General features: G+C 45.4%; 1 long non-coding RNA gene across 1 annotated transcript; it reads right to left on the reverse strand.

Annotated features, from left to right (window-relative positions):
- Positions 1-866: 866 nt before the first annotated feature.
- On the reverse strand, positions 867-18,058 carry LOC125941386 (uncharacterized). The gene is made up of 3 exons (XR_007464221.1): positions 17,932-18,058; positions 15,816-15,964; positions 867-1,170 (listed from the first exon to the last, which is right to left on the reverse strand). It is a non-coding gene; the product is annotated as an uncharacterized LOC125941386 (long non-coding RNA).
- Positions 18,059-18,490: the final 432 nt, after the last annotated feature.

The following is an 18,490-nucleotide window of genomic DNA, read 5'->3' on the forward strand; positions in this document are numbered from 1 at the left end:
ACTTGCCTCACGGTGCTTTAACAATTTAGCTACGGCGGCGGCCATCCTCCCATTCGCTATCGTGGATATCATCTGTACGTGTGCAAGATTATTCCTGGAAATTGCGTTAGCCAGAGCTAACGTTGGTTTCCATTTATGTGTACTAAACCACTGAATTATGATATAATTATGCATTGACGGTCGTTGATGTAGCACCATATATGAAGAAAAAAAATGACATTTACGACGCAGGCCACAGTACTTTACATTGTCGTCCGAAAGTACCATGGCAGGCGTTCGGAGACCAAAAACATTTCGTCTACCCACTCTCCACATGAGGTTCAGTCTTTATAAATCTTTGCTTTACAGTAATATAGAATATGTGCAATCTATTAGGCATCCTTTAACATGCAAATTCAATAAGTCCCATTCAAGCTCTTGAACTTGTTCAGTCTAACGCTGTACGTTTTATTGTTAACGATTGCAATAACACATCTAGCTTCCCGTCAATGAAGTTATCTTTGCAGTTTGCCCCTCCTTGACCTGGCTTTAAGTGCTTCCGCCTTGGGTTCTTTCCATAATAAGTTTAATCGTAATTCCCAGTGGCGTGCCAGCCTATTGGCGCGTCCAAGTTACGTCGCATTGCGCACCGGCCATTGTGATAAGGTTGTAATTGTGCCGTTTGAAGCCTCTCTTCAGCCTTTCATTATTAAGGCTTCGCAAGGATGTAACCACATTTCAGCTTTGCTGCCACCATTGAAGTCAACGCCAAATTTTGCGCGGCTACAGCAGATATTAATCCAAGACGACCCCACTCTCCTCTGTAGTACCTATGGCCTTCAGGGTATAATGAAAAATATTAAGGAATGACGTAACACTTACTCACACACCAGGCCGTTGCGGTGTGACTCGTCGGGGAACCTGGCGTCTCGCAGGCTGAATATGAACGTTAGGCCGCAGTGGAAGTACTTCTCCAAGTGCGCGGCTTCGTCGCACTTCTCCACGTAGGTCACGTGACCCGTCGTTGTCGGCTGCGCCGTGACATTTTTCTCCTCGACGGGCTCGAAGCCGCGGCAGTACTGCGTGTACGGGCTGAGCAGCGCGTCTAGCACGTGCTTCGAGTGCGTGTTGAAGTCCGACTGGGTGCTGCACTGCAGGTCATTGGTGCACTTCTCCAGATCCTTGTACGCCCTGTGTGTCGTGTTCAGGCAAAAAAAAAAAAAGATTGGAGAGGACGCTTAAGCGTCTCCTTTAAGAGTGGAACGCGATAGCATTCAAAGATCCCTGACTGCTTCTCACGCTTCCCGGCAACTGCAGCATACGTAACCGTAATGTTTACCGGGAAACGCTGGCGGCGAACGCTGTGCACGAAGGCGAGCTTTCTGGTTTTTTTTTTTTTGTTCCCCTGCACGGCGGGATCTTCTGCTGCTGCGGATGCGCGGAGGCGAGCGCCACCTGGATGGTGTTGCAAGGAACTGAGCGGGGCGCGCCGCTCCCACTAAATCATACTTGAGGCGGAAGCTGGCAAATGGGTTTGTGGTTGAGTTTCTGTTTTGAGAATTATCTGTTCTCCTATATTCAAATTAGAATCCGACGCTATCATGGCTGTAGGTTGTGTGTCATCATCATCATCAGCCTATATTTTATGTCCACTGCAGGACGAAGGCCTTTCCCTGCGATCTCCAATTACCCCTGCCTTGCGCTAGCGTATTCAACTTGCGCCTGCAAATTTCCTAACTTCATCATCCCATCTGATTTTCTGCCGACCTCGACTGCGCTTCCCTCCTCTTGGTATCCATTCTGTAACCATAATGGTCCACCGGTTATCCATCCTATGCATTACATGGCCTGCCCAGCTCCATTTCTTCCGCTTAATGTCAACTAGAATATTGGCTATCCCTGTTTGTTCTCTGATCCACACCGCTCTCTTCCTGTCTCTTAACGTTAGTCCTAAGATTTTTCGTTCCATCGCTCTTTGTGCGGTCCTTAACTTGTTCTCGAGCTTCTTTGTTAACCTCCAAGTTTCTGCCCCACATGTTAGCACCGGTAGAATGCAATGATTGTACACTTTTTTTACAACGACAGTGGTAAGCTCCCAGTCAGGATTTGTTAATGCCTGCCGTATGCACTCCAACCCAATTTTATTCTTCTGTAAATTTCTTTCTCCTGATCAGGGTCCCCTGTGAGTAATTGACCTAGACAAACGTACTCCTTTACAGACTCTATAGAGGCTGACTGGCGATGTGTGTAACATCAGGTTGTGTGTAAGTCTTACTAATTCAGTTCAATAGTTAGGTAACATCTATGCATCATGCTGAGGGCGTGCGTGGTTCGAGATGATATTTCTCAAACGGACAACGCCGTCCACGCCGACACCGGATTCTCTGCGACACAAGGTCGTTAACACTATCGCGTTAAAAAATCCTTCCCAGTTGTACGCCATTCAGACAACTGACACATTACAGACAGAAAAGTTCGATTTGCGAGTTTTCATATTCTTCGGAAGTACTATAATCGATCATTGACAAAGTAAGAATAAGGAAGTTATACGTACGCTGTCCAAGTCACACAAAATTCGCATAGAAGCGCCAGCCAATTAGGTTCGCTTATTTCCATGAGGTCAAGCATTTCTGTGTGTTTTAAACGGCTCTTTTCTCCACACAAATCTGTTTTTGTGGCACTGGTATTTTTTTTATTTAATTTTTCATTGAGTACGTTCTGCAGTCCGAAGACCAAACAGGGGGGCATTCTGTAAGCGTCCACCTAGTGGGCATGTACATTTATTCTGGTGCTGAAGTGCTGATTGGCTGGATTGGCGTACGCGTCAGACGGAGACAATCTGATCCAGACAATCAGCACTTGTTCAGTAGACAAAATGGACATGTCGACTAGATGGACACGTACAGAATGCCCGCTCCCCCCCCCCCCCCCCCCTCCGTATAGGGCGACAAATGAACATTGAACAAACGTGCACAAGTTTTTGCCACAGAACAATTATCATCATCTGACTTGCGTGGCTTTCCTTTCTTTAACGCTGTGCGCCCGGCACTTCTTGGTCACGAACGACAAGAGCGTTATCAACGTGACACAGCGTTCTCGACAGGAAAGTAGCAAGTGCAGAGTTTTCAAGATAGGAAACGCAAACGAGACAGATGACGATTATCGTTGTGTGGCAAAAATACGCCCCAAAGGGTGCAACTGTCTTTTGTGTACGCACCAGTGCCAAGCAATTATAGTGAAGAATATTTATATAGCGAACCGTTCTTAATTACCAATATTCGCAGTTAATATATATTACATTTCGTCATTGCGTGAAAGTAATCGCTTTGACTGTGCTAACTTGCGGTTTCATTTAGGGCTACACTTAAACTAGTCCACAAATATAAGGGGGGGGGGGGGGAGGGGGGTAGCATAAAGAAAAGAACTTCCTGGCAACATCAATCGTTAATATTGTTCGTGTGTTGTGAAGTGGATCAACTAAAACTACCCGATTTCTCGGCCAGCCAAATTTCAACACAAGTAAAAGTTGAACGCCGTTCTTTTAGTCACACATTCGGTACTGGAAAAAGACTGACCTCCACGCAGTGCGAAAGTGACAATCTACAGAAGCAATTTTCATTCACAACGGAAATGTCTACATAATGAGTGAAAATAGATTCCAGAAGATCGAAACCAATGCGAAAATTATTAACCACCACGGCTGCGTCTTTCTTTTCTATTTTTAACCTTGGCTGTGCATGTCGATAAAGAGTGAACAAAATGTATAGCCCAAAAATACGCACTCCAAGCCCTTCATTACAAGTGTTTCACCGACAGCAGATGGGCTGCCGTCATGTCATGACGAATGGGTCGAGCGACACTGCTCCAATGTCAGTCTATACTCAGGCTTGTACAGAACTGGTATACGCTTGCAAAATGAATACCTGCTCAGAAAAAGCGAAATACTTGTGCTTACCCGTGGTCATAAAGAAACCCGAAAAACTTGGCAGAACTGGAATTCCCGGTGTTCGAATACCACAGAGCCGCACAACGCATGTGATGCCCCGGTTTAGCCATCTTCGTCTAATGCTTGGTCGACCTGGTTTCCTGCGTCATCCGCTCGTTGCACGCCTGATCAAGCTTCTCTGTCGTATCTTTCCCATCTGCGTACTTGGGAGGACAACCGAAGCAGACGACCAAGCGTGATCTGGCTTGTGATATCACAGAGCGAGTGGCAAGGGTGAGCGGAGGCAAGCTCGACGGACGCACGAAGCCGACCACTTCCCGCGCTTCGATTTAAAATTCACAAAAAGAGAAATAAGAAAAATAACTTCGGACGTCCGGCAACCGCTAGGTGCGCGCATGTTCCTTGAAACCAAAACTAGCTTTACTTTCTGGGGCCTGGTCCAGCCAGCACACTTGCTCCTTCCCACACTTCATTGGTTTGTAAAAAAATGTAGTCATCTGAAAAACGGTTTCCCTGTATAACGGAGGTGTCTACTATTGAAACGATCTCATTGATGAAGATAATAAACAAGACACGGCCGATGGCACTCCCCTAGTGAATTCCCGAGGTCACAGGCAGGCCTAAAGAGCTGCAACCTTCCACCCGGACCAACTGTTTCCGGTTAGGTAGGAGCTGGTCCAGTAAATTAGATTATTGGAGAGATGCATGCTAGGTAGCTTCAAGAGTTTACCATGACAGACGACGCTGAAGGCCTTTCTAAAATATGAGAAAATAGCATCTATTTCACGCCCTCATCAATCGCTATTGCGAAGTAGTGAATAGTGGCGACGAGTTGGGTGGTGGTCGACATTCCTTTACTAAAGCCAGGCTGGAAGGGAGTCAAAAAATTGTTTTCTTCTATACACGCTATTATGTAATATGCAATGCCACGCTCTAAACCGGAAGCTGTCGAGATAGACTGGTCTTTTTGCACATTCAAGCGGTCACCTTTCTTAAAGGGACACTAAAGCAAAAGATTGAGTCATTCTAGAACGAATATTAACTTCTTTAATAACTTATTCATAGCTCGTAGCGAGAACAGGGCTTTCTTAAACGAGGAAATAAAGAAAACCGAGAATCAGAGCGCCGCCACCTGCCGTGAACAATGGTAACTCTATAGTGCCGTCAGTGCATCGGTCGGCGGCGCCGACAGAAGATTTAGCCTTGAGATTGAGTAATCAAGAAATAAAACACCATCGAAAGTTACGAAATCGGCAGATATGGTGGGAAAGTACTTGTACAGGCATGGCGGTCCTTAGTGGATACAGAGTGGAAATAGTGATATTTTGCTTGCATCATTGACAACAGGGCCTTCCACCGATATTTCGGTCAGTTTTTCGTGTTTGCCATTCAAGTACAACCAGAATCTATCGGGGTTAATTTTGAAGAACTTAGCGAATTGTTGAAGTATTTCGCCATCGCTTAGAATTACCGAGACGCGAGGAGGTCCTTCAATGTAAGAAGTCTACTGTGGTTGGTTTTTTCTCTCTATGACGTTTAATCTGCGGTGCAAATGTATTACATCTCGTGTAAACCATGGGTAATTAAATATCTGCTCCTTCGAACACATTTGCTAGCCACAAACATATTGCTACGGAACAGTATTTGCCTTGACGAAGAGGCGAGCAGTGTGAAGACGACGACGAAGATTAAAGGCTAGTGCGGGCTGTTGCCTCTTGGCCAAGTGCGGCGCATTTCCTTGTAAATATACTTGTATGAAGCTTTTCGTCTGCGTCTTCCTACGTAACAATATCAATGCAGTAATGTATTAGAGTTTTATTTTAATTCCAAAGGGAGCAAACAATATCTAGAAGATTATCACTTAAAAGCCACACACAATCCAAAATAGTTTAGTCATGAGCCTTCGAATAATTCTTAACAACCTAACAAATCTTCAGACTGCATGCTTTTGTTTCACCAAGGACGAAAACATAAAAGCACTGCTTTATTGTAGGTAATACCAGCTTCAACGAAGGCTGCATAATTATAGTCGGTGACAACCTAAAAATAAAACAAAATATAGGTACTCTGTCCAACTCAAAGACAAGTTGCATAGATGCGCCAGCCAATTAAGTTCGCTTATTACCCTGACGTCCTGCTGTATTTTGTGCTTAAGACGGCTGTTTGCTCCATGCAGATCAGTCTTTGTGTCACCGGTTTTGGGAAGAAACCAGATTGACAGCCAGAATCTGGCGCACCAGCCTAGTATTTACCTAAATTTGCCTGGGAGTTCAGAGCAATGTCATTAAGCTGTGAGTTGACTGCAGCTGACTTGGCTCTCTTTCAGTGGTGAAAGGCAGGTGCAACACCCTTTCACGGCAGATTCTATGGGTGATCGTGATATCAGCTTTTGTTTTCCGAGTAGCCAAGCATTTATATTAAGAGAGCAATGCCATTACGCTGTGAATACATTCCAGCTAGCTTCGCTCTTTTTCAGAGATGAAGGGCAGGGGCACTGCCGTATTGTGGGCGGAGCTTGTTTGCGATATAAAGACTATATGTCGAGCGTAGCACGGGCATTTCCAGATTCTCTGGCTTTAGGATGAAACATGAACGTCTTGGCGAATTCTATGGGTGATACTAATGACAGTGCTCATCCAAGTAATATTTTGGCTTCAAACATTGACCTCTTATTTTTCGATTTGCCTAGTATTTACCTAGATTTGCCTGGGAGTTCAGAGCAATGTCATTAAGCTGTGAGTTGACTGCAGCTGGCTTGGCTCTTTTTCAGTGGTGAAAGGCAGGTGCAACATGCTTTTGTGGGCTGTTTGGCCTCGCGCGAACGCAGATGCTGGGTGGTCATGGCTGAGCAGGCGGCGTTGCAGTGCCCCGGCTACCAAGACGTCAGGTTTCACCGCTGTACGCGCAGAAACACCTAGCTGGCCGACAACGTGAAGCCCACGTAACGCGACATCAGAAAAAAAAAGTTGTCGCAGTTTCACCTCAAAGGCGAAGCATCAATTGCCATAGCAAATTTGTATAGAGCTATGCAGAATAATGATAGTAGCTTTATCAGCTGTATAAACTTGGACAAGCAGCAGCACTGGCAACGCGCAGAATTGTTGTCGACGCCGTCGGCGTTTTGCCCGCGTTCGCACAATATGCATGCGGCGTTGATGACTGCTGCCGGAGCATCTGATGTAAATAGGCACTTGGTGCCGCAGCTAAACGTCGCCTCCCTATCAGTGGCAGGAATAACTGATATCAATGCTTCCGTGTTTTTTTGTCTAATTAATAAGTAAAGAAAACATCTCTATTGACCCTTTTCGCGGAGCAGTTTGCTTTAGAGAAACGAGATGGCGCTCACGGCGGCGCGCCGTACGTCTCCTCAGCGACCGCGCAAGAATACGAAACCATTACTGATTCTACCTTGCTTCTGTGCGATCAGCTATAGGAAATGCAACTGAGTTTTCGCAATTATGCTAGATTGAATAATGTGGATTGAAGACGCGTGCAGTAGTTGGCTGCAAAAATAGTGACTGTTATGTTAAGGAATAGAATGAATCTGTGTGGCGAAGTTCGCGGACCGCTGCTGCAACTGTCCGAACGTGTTACCGGCACTTTGTGATGTACGGCTTTCCTCGAGGATACAGAAATTTACTCATCCACCAGCCTTGTATCGCTAACCTTTAAAGAAAGGGCTTCATCCCCAGAACGTCGGCAACAGTGAGTACCACTCGTTAAACAATGACAAAGGGAGTAGCGCCGCTTCCTGTCATAGTAAGTTTCGGGCACGTTATCTGTACACATCTGTCCAAATGGCAGGAAAACTTACGTCCACTCTATCGCCGACGTATCAAGAATAAGTGAATGGACGCACACTTGAATATATGCGCACTGTATACACACAATAAATGACGGACTACACCTATGGCGCACCAATGGTCGAAGCTGAATGTTTCGTGACGGTCCACAAGAGTAAGCAAGTTACTAGCTGTAATATATATTTGCTACAAGGTATTACAATGTACAAAACAGCTACGTTTCACGCCTTGTGCGCAGCAAGAACAAATCTATCGGATTCGGAACTGAGTACACCCGCGAGCGATTAGGCAGAAAATAATCAGATAGTGGCCGCACCGAGGAACTTCACTGAGTCAGAAACTGACAAGCCACTGCTTCAAAATATTTGGCGAATAAATAACAAAGAGCAAAACACACTAATCCTGACTGAATTCATAATCGCAAAGCTTGGAATGCATATTTAGCCCCGCTTTTAGAAGAAGCACCATATAAACTGCCTGCGCCGTTTGGACATAGCTTAATCAGCTCCGAAAGCGCTTTTGCTTGTTCTCTAAAGCTGTGATCAAAGCTTCGTGTCGTCCACCTAGTCACCGTCTACGATATCTCCGAAAACAGAGGTTTTCTAAGCCGCGCCGGCGTCATACACTTCCATTGTAAACAAGGAGGCAACGGAGGCAGTTCAGGCAAGCAATGGACGCGTCACCACGTGATCAAATATGGCAGCGCCCACGGGAGCGCCGCAAAAAGGGTCAATACCAGTTCGAAACCAGCAAAGCAGTGCATGCAGCTTATATGAAAAACGTAAAGGCCATGAAATGAATAGGTTGAGGACACATATTTTGATGAATCTTTGTCATTCAAGAACCTTGTTTACATTTTTGTACATATGCAACGGCCAGGAAATAACCTCAATGACGCTATCCCTCGTTGCAATCGATTGCGCAGGAGCAGCTGTAATTCGTCGTGTATTGTAATTACACCGAGATAATACTCGCAGCAGTGAGTACAAATAAAAAGTGGGAGTTCTGCAATGTATATATTAGAAATGCGAAGATAGAATGGGATATACAAATGCGAAGATACAACTCGCTAAAGGGCAAAAAAAAAAAAAAAGAGTCGCTTGAAACGAAGTTCACTGCTTGTATACACAAAACTTCGCAGTAAGATATCTAAAAATACGTATGAGTCTCCAATAAATCTACGTATTTAAGCAAACGTCAGTGTATATAATGCATCAAATACGACAAATAAACATGTTGCTCAGTCACAGATAGTATACTTTGCGCACAGAAAGACAGATGATCCTGGCAAGAACATAACTATGTTCGCAGAAATCGTGATATGTACTTGGGCCATGCAGCGGTCGCGACAGTGCCATGTGGGTAGAATAATAGAGGAATAATGCATAAATCAGTACGAAAATGTGTAATTTAACTGCCTGCACAACGCCAACAATTATTCTGCACCCAAAATTAAAGGAGGGTATTCCTTCGTTTCAAAAAAGAAATAAAGGCAGGTAGCTGAAAGGAAAGAAAAGGACAAACGAAGGCCACAGATGATGCGGTAAGTTGAACTACCCAATATCCGAGTGTTTTTGGCGAACGTCGCGTGGGCCGGGCTTTCAATGAGCAAGGTTGGTCAAAATCGGTTATTGGTATTCTCGTAACTTTTGTATTCGCGTGATAATTGTAATCATGATGCTAACTGCTAGAATAAACGGCGAAAATTTCTGCGGTTTTAAAAGCTAATGAGCGGTCATACGTTTTCATAATTAAGAACTTATGGACCTGAAGGAACAGTGCTTTTTACTTGCATTAGTTTTTGCTGCTTCGCTATCTAAAGGACAAACTTCTCTCGGCGGGAAAGTTGAGCGAAGCGGTCAATGACTTCGGACACGTTGATGCCGACGTCTCTGTGGGTGTATAGAAGCGCCAGCCTAACCATGCGTTCCACAGACATTGTAGAGTGCAAGTAGTATTTTAGTAAATTCTTGTTAAAAATATTCTCTCTGCGCTGGCAGTGGTCACTGGAAGGGTGACTAGAAGCTGCAGCAGTATTTACACATTTACATAGAACCTGCTGTCGTAGTGAAAGATGGGCATCTATTCCGGTGCTAAAACCTAATACACTCCCTTGATGTCGTTGGCATACTTGTTTACGTACCTTGCAGAAACAGTAGGCTCTTCGATTCCAGCGATGTCCGTCGTTTCGTCAGGAAGTATGGAGAAGCAGCCTGCTTTTGAATCTAAGCTTTCTTTGATAATGTCACCACAAACTTCTATAATTTGGTTTTGTGCGTCTGGGCTTAAATACGAGGCAATACTGGGGCAACTTTACAAATGGTTCTTCAGATATGTATCTCCACAATCAGCTCGCATGCGAAGAAGCACTCTGAAAATGCCTGTATTTTCAGCAGGGGCATTGCTTAAATCCATAGGGCCACGGAGAGCCAGACCTTGTCACCCGCAAAAAAAAAATCCTTAATAATAGGTCGTTCACTTTCTTCTGTTTTCTCATATTTTACTTTGCCTGCCCTGGTCCAGCTGATCAATCACATTGGGCACGCTCCCTGATAATGTTTGGAGAAAATTATCAGCTGCTAGCTGACAGTCACGGTGATATTTAGTATTTTCGTGTGTGTGGGAGATTGCGAGCGCGCGCTTCCATTTATGGAATGGCTTGGACACAAGCGTTCCAGTGCGCGCATGGTGGCCCAAGTTTATAAGAACATTAGCCCCATAAAGTTCTAGAATTGAAAATCTTTTAAAGCATGCCTTCGGAAATGTCAGCGCACCTTTCGCCTCAAAAGTTTATGAGAACTTTATACCCATACAGTTTCGTAATTGAAATCCATGCGCTCCGTATATTCCGCGGCCACTGCGAGATGCCGCAACGCGCCCGCTCGCTATCGAAAAGCCGTTGAAAATTTGTGCTCGGTTGGGGCTCCTTGCGTTACGTGACTCCATGTGCAAGGGCGTTGTCACGAAATCCAGCCCGAGTTCGCACTGTTCGTGCCGAAATGTCTTTTCGAGCGTGAAAAGGACATTGTAGACAAACTCCAGAATGATTGCCGGTGTCGGTGGCAGTTTTGGTCGGCGGTGCATGCCAGCACGAAAAAATTTCGGGGGGGGGGGGGGGGCTGAAGCCCCATCACCCCCCCCCCCCCCCCCCTGGCTACGCGCCTGACTCACACATACAGCGTTCGGCGCGCGGCGACGATTTCATCTCCATTGACGTCATACGAAACCTCACGGCGACGGCGACGCTTACGGCAGAAATCTGCTTTGGAGTGTCCATACAATTGCTATCGCAATAAAACGGATTATTAGCTAAAAACCGCACACGTGGGCTCTTTTCGATTGCAATGACATATGCGCAAGGAAACGTTAATATAAAAACGCTTAACCTTGCACTAGCTCCGCCGCGCAAGGCTTGAAACAGCAAAGCTGGGCGATCGTAGCCCACCATTTTCCGGAAGTGCCCGCGCGTACTTATCATCTTATTACTCATGGTCACGATAATATCTTTTCACGCGTCTGGGACTAACGGCCGTCACTGCCCGTTGCTTAGCGCAACTTGCAACACCGACACCGCGTTACAATGCCGACACCGCGTTGCAATGCCGACAACGCGTTCCAGCAGACCCGCTCCGTGAATGCGTCTCTCTCTCTCTCATTTTCTTTATAGCGCGCAAAACATCTTCTTCACCTCGCAGAACATTGGCACGAGCTCGTGCGAACGTGCCAGCTGTGGACGAAGACGACGACGCTCGAACGCAATCACATGGTTCGCATAAATGCATGTTCTGCAAGCGTAGCTGTATTGCCTAGTGGTTACGACGCTCGCCTTGGGACCGTGGGTACGCCGGTTCGAATCCAGCCTTGGCAAGAAAGCTTATTTCCTTTTATTTATTTCTTTACTGCTGCTGATGATAGTTTCTTGATATGAACCACAAATTACTGCTGGCTTTAAACAGCTTCGCTGCTCATAATCACAGAACAAGCGCGTGCGGCAGGCTTGTAGCACAGCGCTGACCCGCTGCGTTACGAACTAGCGTGCACAGAAATGGTAGGCGCTCAAAGTGTCGCTAAATTGGGTTGTCTTCATTGAAAGTGTCATCATGTACTGGGGAATTTCCTCTCAGTGTATTGTGTCAGTGTATGTTGTTACCGATAATGTAAGAAATTTCACTGCAAATATTACTCAGTCACCCTGGGTAGACATAATTAACCTATTAACCAACTTGCGCCTGCGAATTTCCTAACTTCATCATCCCACCTGGTTTTCTGCCGTCCTCGACAGCGCTTTCCTTCTCTTGGTATCCATTCTGTGACCCTAATGGTACACCGGTTATCCATCCTACGCATTACATGGCTTGCCCAGCTCCACTTCTACCGCTTAATGTCAACTATCCTCGTTTGTTCTCTGATCCGCACCGCTATCTTCCTGTCTCTTAACGTTACTCCTAGGATTTTTCGTTCCATCGCTCTTTGTGCGGTCCTTAAATTGTTCTCGAGCTTCTTTGTTAACCTCCAAGTTTCTGCCCCATATGTTAGCACCGGTAGAATGCAATGATTGTACACTTTACTTTTTAACGACAGTGGTAAGCTCTCAGTCAGGATTTGGCAATGGCTGCCGTATGCACTCCAACCCAATTTTATTCTTCTGTAAATTTCTTTCTCATGATCAGGGTCCCCTGTGGGTAATTGACCTATATAAACGTACTCCTTTACAGACTCTAGAGGCTGACTGGCGATCCTGAATTCTTGTTCCCTTGCCAGGATATTGAACATTATCTTTGTCTTCTCCATGTTAATCTTCCACCCCACTTTTACACTTTCTGGGTTCAGGTCCTCAATCATTAGCATTAATTCGTCCCCATTGTTGCTGAATAGGACAATATTATCTGCAAACCGAACGTTGCTGAGATATTCGCTGTTGATTCTCACTCCTAAGCCTTCCCAGTCTAAGAGCTTGAATACTTCTTGTAAGCATGCAGTGAATAGCATTGGAGAGATTGTGTCTCCTTGCCTGACCCCTTTCTTGATAGGTAACTTTCTACTTTTCTTGTGGAGAACCAAGGTAGCTGTGGAATCCTTGTAGATATTTGCTAAGATATTCATGTATGCCTCCTGTACTCCTTGATTACGCAATGCCTCTATGACTGCTGGTATCTCTGTATCTCTGTATCTATGACTGCTGGTATCTCAGTAGTATGACTACTGAATCAAATGCCTTTTCATAATCTATGAAAGCCATATAGAGAGGTTGATTGTACTCCGCAGATTTCTCGATTACCTGATTGATGACATGGATACGATCCATCGTAGAATATCCCTTCCTGAAGCCAGCCTGTTCTCTTGGTTGGCTGAAGTCAAGTGTTGCCCTGATTCTATTGGAAATTATCTTGGTGAATATTTTATATAATACGCAAAGCAAGCCAATGGGTCTGTAAATTCTTCAATTCTTTAACGTCTCCCTTCTTATGGATAAGTATAATGTTGGCGTTCTTCCAACTCTCTGGTACACTTGAAGTTGTGAGGCATTGCGTATAAACGGCCGCAAGCTTTTCAAGCATGATATCTCCTCCATCTTTGATTAAATCTACTGTTATTCCATCTTCTTCAGCAGCTTTTCCCCTGGTCATGTCCTTTCAAGGCCCTTCTAACTTCATCGCTAGTTATCGAAGGAGTCCTCTGTATCCGGTTCAGTCACTATTTCGAATGAAAGTAGCTTGGCTGTTTTGGGCACTGTACAAGTCAGTATAGAATTCTTCCGCTGCTTTTAGTATGTCATCGAAATTGCTGATGATATTACCATGCTTATCTTTCAGAGCGTACATTTTGCAGTCTCCTATGCCAAGCTTTCTTCTTACTGATTTCATGCTGCGTCCATATTTTACGGCTTCCTCAATCTTTCCCACGTTATAATTTCGAATATCCCTTACTTTCTTCTTGTTGATCAGTTTTGACAGTTCAGCGAATTCTATCTGATTTCTTGAGTTGACATTTTCATGTTTTGTCGTTTCTTTATTAGGCCCTTTGTTTCTTGGGAGAGCTTACCTACTGGTTGCCTTGGTGCCTTACCTCCCACTTCAATTGCTGCTTTTGAGATCAGCCTAGTTACGGTTTCATTCATTACCTCTATGTTATCTTCGTCTTCCTGTTCTAAAGCTGCATATCTGTTTGCGAGCACAAGCCTGAATTGGTCTGCTTTTACCCTTACTTTGTCTAGGTTGGCCTGTTTTCTCTTGACTAATTTCACTCTTTCTCTCTTCAAATTCAGCGAAATCCTAGACCTCACTAACCTATGGCCACTGCACTTTACCTTGCCTAACACTTCTACATTCTGCACTATGCTTGGATCGGCAGAGAGTATGAAATCTATTTCATTCCTTGTTTCTCCATTAGGGCTTTTCCAGCTCCACTTCCTGTTGCTGCGTTTCCTGAAGAACGTATTCATTATTCGGAGCCTATTCTTTTGCGCGAATTCTACCAACATCTCTCCTCTTTCATTCCTAGAATCGATGCCGTAGTTGCCAATTGCTCGCTCACCAACCTGCGTTTTCTCCACTTTTGCATTGAAGTCGCCCATGACTACAGTATAATGAGTTTGCACCTTTCTCATTGCAAATTCAACATCTTCATAAAACTGTTCTATTTCTTCATCATCGTGACTGGAGGTTGGGGCGTAGGCTTGTACTACCTTCATTTTGTACCTCCTATTCAGCTTTATTACGACAACTGCTACCCTCTCATTAATGCTGTGGAACTCATCAATGTTGCCCGCTACGTTGTTATGGACCAGAAATCCTACCCCGGATTCTCTCTTATCTGGAAGACATCTGTAGCAGAGGACGTGGCCATCAGTCAGCACTGTTTAAGCCTCACCAGTTCATCTAACCTCACTAAGGCGAATAATATCCCAGGCAATGCCTGATAATTCCTCAAATAGTCCTGCTAAGCTAGCCTCACTCGAGAGGGTGCGCGTGTTGAACGTTGCCAGGTTGAGTTTCCATTGGCGGCCTGTCCGGACCGTCGTGGTGGCGTGGAGCAGAGGTAGAACACCCGACTTCAAATCTGAAGGTCGCAAGTTCGATTCCTACTCCAGTCCACCACATTTTCAGGCATGGAGTGGTGCCTGACACCGGCTATATATATATATATATATATATATATATATATATATATATATATATATATATATATATATAGCTAGTGAGGCTATACTAGTTAAGGTGCAACCAAACTAGGCAGGCCCACTAAGCTTCATCAAAGTCACTCCCCCACCAGAACAGGAATTGGCCTCCCTGGTGGAGTATTCGGCCACTACCTCCCACATGACTCCGACAATTAACCCATGGCCCTCAGTCCCCAGTGGCTGCGGAGCACCTGACCAAGGCGGCGGTCAGACCTGCGACGTGGCAGAGGGTGCTAAGAATCTCTGGGTCCGGAAAGGCCGCCAATGGACAACACTACACTAGGGGACAAATGTCAAAGGCGGTCACAAGTTATTCATCTGCTGCAGAGCCACTGACATTGTTCGCGCTCGACACACCACTCATGCGGATGAGGCATCGTTGCTTGCTACATCAAGGCAGAGCTTGGCGGTGCAAGGACATTTGAGGATCAAGCACATGCGATGCCGCTGGATCTGTGCTTTAACTTCGTCATAACCTATAAGAGGCAGCATATTATCCCAGGGCATGCGACTTTTCATTTTTAATTTGGAAGGATATGCAAACGAAGCAGTCTTTGATAATTTTCTGTGTTGTGACCTCGTGGTACCCTGTAACACGGCGTACTTTCTTGTACGAAATCTGGGACAGATGTCTTTCGACCAGATTTTTGCTTGCAAAAATTTATAAACAAACTATTGTTGTTACAATTTTTTTGCACTGTAACTTCGGCGTAACGTGCATCATCTTCCAGTAACTATAGAGACTGTCGTTCGCAAGACGTATTCGCCAAGCTTCGCGGATAAACACGCCGTGGAATATGGATTCAGCGTTCGCACCGACAACTCGAATGCACCGGGGAGCAAATGCTGTGGGGAGTAGATAATCCGAGGATCGTCGCCGTGTACTCAACATGCGTATTACACTCACGTGCACAATTTCTCCTTCGGAGGATCGCTGCTCACGATCACGTTGAAGAGGAGGCCGCAGGCGAAGAATTCCCTGACCGCCTTCTCCTCCCGGCAGATGCTGTACTCAGCGCTGAGGCTGGCGTCCGAGGAGCCCAGAGCGCGCAGAACCTTTACTTGAGAACAAAACGCACGGTCGCGCAGGTTTAACCGTCAGAGGCAAGTTGTCCTGACGAGGTCGTCATTAATTTGTTAAACCCGTAAGGCCCAACGTAACATTTTGCTCCGCTGACTGTGGCACCTCAAAATTTTGATGTAAGCACGGAAAACTTAAAGCATAGCCTATGGTAGAGTTTTTGAAGACGTGGTCTTTTTATGGCGACAACATATTGATTTCGGGTTCGTGGGAGGTATCCGGTGGTCACTTCGTGACCAGTTCCGTCAAAGTAAGGAAATTTGATGCCTTCTAGTGCACGTAGGCAAACGAGAAAAAATAGGTGTAAAAATAAAGCTCTGTCCCTGAAAGATGCATCAAGTTAGCACAGAGCTACGCACGGAACAATATTAATCCGTAATTAGCGCGAAAAGGTCGCAATTAAACCCAGATGCACTCTTTCAAACTGCGCGCACCTGAAACCGAAACCGGAAGTGCCGGCTTGCTGAACCAAAATTATGGGCCGATCCCGAAGTTAGTGCAGTTTAAACAACAAACCACATTGTACAATAATGCGCCCAAGGAGATCTTGTCTTTCTTCGATATCAAACTTTGCTGACTGGCCTTTTGTTTTAATTTTATTGTATTCGCAAATACAACATATTCAGTAGTTAATGTCGATATTATAAGGGCTACTTATGGAGCATAAGTGAATCGACAATACAAGTATTTGAAGAAAAGTGAAAATAACCAAGGTGCAGTGCATCGCACCTTGGTGAGGCAAAAAATTGGAGAACGCTTAAGCTTCGCCTTTAACACTGGAGCGCGATAGCGTTATCGGCATCCGTTCGCATCACATTTTTCTTTATGAGTAGGCTTCACAGCAACACAAAACGTGGGAAAGACAGCTTCCAAAGACCAAGCTTACACTGATCCCCTTAAAGTCGGCTCCACTTTTAAACACAAATGCATGGCTGCGAAGACTTTTTTACAGGAGCAATGTAAGCCATCTTATATCGAAATGTGAAGGCCCTTGGACTTTTTTTTATTAGTTTATTAATGGTTTGCTGTTGCCCCGAGGCGCGCGCGTGTCCAAAATTTACAAAGGCTCCGTTTTCAACACCCCACAATGTTGGCTAGAACCAAAGTACAGCGAAACACCATCAGAATTGGAGGACGCTTAGCTTCGCCTTTAAGAGTGGAACGCGATAGCATTTAAAGATCCCTGTCTGCTTATCAGGCTTTTTCCTCGTATATTCAAATTCCAATCCGACGCTATCACGCCTGTAGGTTGTGGTTATGTCGTACTTAACGATTTTTCTGACGGATTTTACTTTGAGAAATGAAATTTTTGTTCACTAACGCTTTGCGCAACGCAAAGGGCCCGCCCGGTCTGTGTGGTTCGGGATGATGTGGTTCGGTACGGTTATTTCCGCCACACGCCGATGCTTAACGCCGAAGCCGACACCTACACCGATGCCGGATTTTCTGCGACACGGGGCCCTTAACGCTTTCGCGTTAAAAGGCCATCGCACCTGGCCCAGGCGCCTGACAACATCGCGGCCGCCAGCCCCAGGCACAGAAAGACTTGAGGCTGGAGTCCGAGGAGCCCAGAGCACGCAGAACGTTTCGTTGATATGCAGAACATTTAATTCACATGATGCTGGAGCGAGATTTCAAGTGTAACTATGTAAGAATAATTAACTGACAGAGTAATCTGCCCTCCAGGCCCCCTCACTGCGGATTCTGCGCTTTCTTTCCTCTAACTGCCAGAACACCTGCTTTAGAATAGTTAAAAAACCAGCTACAATTAAATTATTGTCCTAATTAGGCTGGTTGTAGAAATGACAGCATTTTCTTTCAGCAATCCGCTCCCCCTGAATAAATATGAACTTGAGCACCGTTTGCCTAAATAGTGGAAGAGTCCATGCTCCTACAAGTGCTTTGCGCGCTGCGCGAACTGCACCTCCCTGGCTGGGCTTACCTCTGAGCTGCTGAGCCGTGAGCCCCAGCTCCGCAGAGCACAAGTTGTGATACTTATGGGTCAGCACCCTGGGGAAGTACTCGGCAGGGCCCATGAGTTCGGCGTCGTGTTCACAGGATTGGTCGTGCAACACAGTGTCGAGGCAGGTGTAAAAGCGGCTCACCGAGCTGCATCAAAATGTGAAAAGCTTTTACTGCGCTGAATGCCCTTGACGGTAAAATTATGTTCTATATACCTGCTACAAATACGTGGGCCGCTTATTCTTAAACAAAGCTTTGCAGAAGTTTATTCTGCGGCATACAGGATGTGCATCGTGCATGCTATGCATAAACATACAGGCACAAGCATATTTCGGGTAAAATGTTAGGAAAATATATTTTGCGATTACCGTTACTATGTTCTTGCTCAAAGTGCGTATAAAGATCTACTTTTATGGCTCCGATCGTACAGTGTAACACTTAACAGAGTTACTTCAATGGTTTTTAAGGAAAATACGCGAAGTTGCATTCGCCTATAATGGAAGCTCAGATGCTGCGAAGATGGCGCACACATGTTGTGT

Source organism: Dermacentor silvarum, chromosome 11, assembly GCF_013339745.2.
Source record: "Dermacentor silvarum isolate Dsil-2018 chromosome 11, BIME_Dsil_1.4, whole genome shotgun sequence".
NCBI classification, from domain to species: Eukaryota; Metazoa; Arthropoda; class Arachnida; order Ixodida; family Ixodidae; genus Dermacentor; species Dermacentor silvarum.